The following is a 4,716-nucleotide window of genomic DNA, read 5'->3' on the forward strand; positions in this document are numbered from 1 at the left end:
ATAGTGTATGAAGGTTTCGTGTTCAAATATTTTCAAATACTCTCGCTGCTCACGCGTGAATGGACCGAATCAATTTATTCTTTAACATGCGGATGCGAATTTGCTTTCAGTCGTTATAAAGTAAATTAATCTTGTACCATTTTTTTACTTCAAGTTATTTTTTTCTTAAACTAATTATAATTTCTAGGGTATATTTAACAAAAACATCACTAATATTTTAAAAGCCAAAATTTAGATGGATGGATGTTTGTTAGAGTTTGTAACCTAAAACAGCTAAACAGATCTCGATAACACTTGGCATAGATATAGAGGATAGTATGCAAGAACACATGGGCTATTAGCTTTTTTTTTAATTCCACGCGGACGGTGTCGCGGGTTAAAGCAAGTCTAAAATATATCAATGGTCGTTATCGTTACATTACTTGTAAATAAGTAAGTATATTTTGTGAATTTAATTTAAAAATATTGTATTAACTAAAATATGCCGTAAATCTAAAGAATCAAAGGAATTAAATTTGAGTAGCCGTTCGTTAATATTTAGCTGCGTTTTAAGTCGAAGTTGAATAATGAGAAAAAATTTAAAACATTTTCCTGACAACTTACATTTTACTTGCTAATTGGATGGTATTATTAACAATTTGCTTTGGAAATATTTTTACAATTTCACCAGTAATTCGAAATTCTCAATTGCACAAAACCAGTTTTCACAGCAGATGAAAAATCGTCCCTAAATGTACACACATAGCTAAATATCTTCAGTTGTTTTCTCACATTTACGTAATTCTTAAAAAAAGTGAATATGTGACACAATATTCAGAATTTGCGGTTAGCAGATGCTTGACATTAACGCTTCGTTTTCACTAAAACTAGCATACTTATACAATCTTGAAAAATAAGTAAGTTACCACACGAGCTGTGCAGCCACGACGCGGTAGAGATATATGACTGCGATAGAAATCAGAACGATTGCCACACTGAATATCTTTAGATATAAAATAGAGATTGTATAACGCATTTCCTATTATAGAAGTTATAGATTTCAAGTCCATTGTCATGCAAAGAATGTCTATCTCCTGTTATGACTGTACAGCCAAATACACGATGGTTCCGGTAGTGTCGAAACGGCCGTAAGGCACCTCTCTAATGTGCGCAAAACCATTTGTGTGAAAATAAGGCCGTAGCTTGCGATAATCTGTAACACTATATGACGATACATTGATGTTGAATAAATCTCGTTTATCTTGAAGTCAAATAAATGAATACTTATCTCGACCCATTTCGAAAAAATACGGTGACATGAATACTAATTGACACCGAACGAAATGAAAATTAGTCATAGTCTAGTCAAATGTCAACATCCATAGCAAAATGTTTTTTATACTGTACGGATTTTATCGCGTATCTGCGGTAAAATACCTTTAAAACCGAGCTTTAAAAAAAGTACAAACAAAAAAATTAAAGTGAGAATCACGTGTCAATGGACATAGAATACTTAAGATTATATTTTTATACATTCCAAGTATTCTACTGCTGTATTACTGAGTAATATTTAACACTTGTTTGCGCAATTTGTCGTAAATTCACTTTGATTCTGCGACCCCTCTGTAAAGACAAACTTTGTTGAGAGCTGCTGGCCTCAAATTGCTTTATAGGCTTATTAAACTTACAACAGCTTTCATAGTGAAATACAGTACCTGTATTGAAAAGTATTTGTCAATCATTTTTATTTTCACTACATGAGAAACTTAAATCTAGTTACGATTTCGATGTTATGTGATTGTGATATTGTAAAAAACTTCCGAATTCGATTCCCATATGTTTGAAGTTTGTATAGATTACTTAAGTTTAATCGATGTTTTTAAACAGGTCGACTCTCTGTGAAGTTAAAATTGACAGATTTCAAATGTGACCTATAATAATATAGTACAATTGTCACAATAGGTCGAATTCCACTGTGAAAGATTTTTGTTTATTGTTTGCAATGTTTTGCTAATTTGCTAAAAATTTGGAACAAGACATTTTGTGTCTCATTAATTCTTGTTTATACAATAAGGGTGATACTTAACTCGACCTGTTTCCTCGTTTTTCAGTTGAACAGAAATTAAGCGCGCAATGTCAGTAGGGATGAAAAACGACATTTAACGATATGAATAAAAATATTTCTTTCACAAATGGATTTGTATAAAGGCTTTAATACTAAACTTTGTATAACATTTTGGAAAAAAAATCTTCAGTTTTACTTATGTTATAATTTTATTTCCATTGTTATTTATGTTTGAAAAAATGACAATTACCAGAGACAATAGCAATTCAAGGAGGTGAAATATTAATTAAAAATATGCCTCATGAATTACTATCAAAATGCTTCTTCGGAATTATTACGTTGAATATATTTTAATACTCAATTAATTTTAAATTGTTGTATAAACAATCGGTTTTTGATACCAGCTTTTCACTTTTATATGCCACAAAACTAACATTGAATGGAAACAAACATAACTAACTAATCAAACGTGACATTCTGGCATTCTCCGATAAGTACTTTCACGAAAAATAATCTCACCACCATTTCTTTGTCGCAAACAGTATTGTCTATAAAATTATTGGTACTTCCGTATCTAACAAAGACAGATGTTAGTAAGCCTTCGTTCGTTTGTTATTTTCATAGAACAAAACGTATTAGAATGTATTTTTAATTTGTACACAGAGAACATGACGTGTGTGCTTGGGCATAACAACCAACTTTTAATCGACTTACGTATTTTTGCGAGGGTCAGTTGTTCCGCAATTGTTCGTCGCGACCAGAGAATTGAACTCAAATTAACTTTTCTGAAACATGTTTTATTTAACGTTCGGAAATTCTAGTTAATAATTTTTTAACAAATTAGCGTGAGTTGTTACCTTTAAAGTTAAAATCACTGCAATCAAATATCTATAGTTATTGATAAAATATTTCATATTTGTTCAACTTTATCAATATTTATAGATGAATCATTAGAACTTCAATTCGCGCCTGTATTTATGAGATTATTGTACTTTTTCATCAAATCTCGTCATTAAAAGAGTTTTACTTTCTTTGATTTGCATTATATTCATCAGAGTTGAGCTCTAGTACATCTTATTTAATCAAATAAAATGTTGAAATGAGTAAATAGTTTCATCTTAATTATTTTCTAGCTGTGAAGAATGTCGCTGACGTAATAGCGTGGCCTACAATAAGCCTCAATACCGTTACTTTACAAAGTCAAGTGACGGCCGTTATAGTAACCATTTTGTCGTCTTACAACACTTTTAAAATGTTACTTTTACTTTGAACTACTTTTACTTTGAATTCTGTCACTGCAAGGCACACTATGAAAGATCAGTTATAATGAATTTGTATCGTAGTTATTTTTTGTATACTAACATCAAAAATTTCTTGCTGATATAAATGTTTATATGTGGAGTATTTATAGCGCTATGAATTTTCATACACGTAGTCAAAGTTGTAAGTTTTATATGTTCGTAGACTAATCTCATTTCTGCGGCTCTCGGCAAACTTTGCACTTACATTGAGTACAGTCAAAGAGAGTTTAATGGGAAAGTATCGGGCGTGCAAAACGCATATTTTATATGTTTTAGTTTCTTATCTTATTTTCTCATCACCGATTATAATTTAAAAGTACTTTATCGATAACGGTTTTTTTTCTATTCATTTTATCTCTTGATCTCAACATGGAATTATTTCATACTAGCTGATGATCGTGACTTCGTCGGCTTGGAATAATTTCAATAGTAAAGACATGGCCCGTGCCACTCAATGATAACATAGCTTTTTAATGGTGCAATAATTATTAAAATCGGTCCAATAATTCTTGACTTATTTCAATACATACAAAAGCCCAAAAATATAAATCATTCCTCTCTAGCGTGAACACACACTTTTTTGTTGCATGATATGTCAGCAATTACATCATATTTTTGAATAATTCGTTTTTTAATAAAAAGCCCTACACTTGCGTCAGACTTTAGGCTATATATTTTAACTCCATTAAACTTAGGGTATAAATCATTTTGGATAAAAGAGACCATAAGTTGCTGCCAACATCAAAGAAGCATGGTTATCATCATGTCATGTCATTTTGACATTTGTAATTAATAATTTGACAAATGTAAACAATAAAATTTAATTTTCTTCATGTCATGCGGATGAAGTCGCACGGGAACAGCTAGTATTAGTATAAATATAGACATAGATACCGACTTACTGTCAAATTAAATTCCTAAATTAATAAGCTCTGAACAGTTGTCATATATTGTCAAACGTTCCGTTTAAGGAACTTGCTGAATGTTTTGTGTTAATATTCTACGCTTCGTGATTCCGCAGACTTCCTGCACGTGTGCGCCAACTTAATAAAGTAGCTTTATACTTAATTCTCTTTCACGGCTATGATTTTGTACTCTTCTACTTTATTCATCAAATGCTTTTAATACATAACACTGAATACTAAAATGGCATTTGAATATGTTACAGCGTCTTAAATACAGTAAAAATTTTGACGACTATAGAATTGTAAGTGTAGATTACGAATCGAAGCGAAGCAAAGATTTGTTTCTGTATTCAGACTACATATTGTTAGTAATTGATGCAAAAGCTTACAGTGCGATGTCTAGCTAGAAGATTAAGTTCAAAGAAGATCTTCGTTGTCAACGAGGTCGCCTATATACATATTACGA

Source organism: Papilio polytes, unplaced genomic scaffold, assembly GCF_000836215.1.
Source record: "Papilio polytes unplaced genomic scaffold, Ppol_1.0 DF823691.1, whole genome shotgun sequence".
Taxonomy (NCBI): Eukaryota; Metazoa; Arthropoda; class Insecta; order Lepidoptera; family Papilionidae; genus Papilio; species Papilio polytes.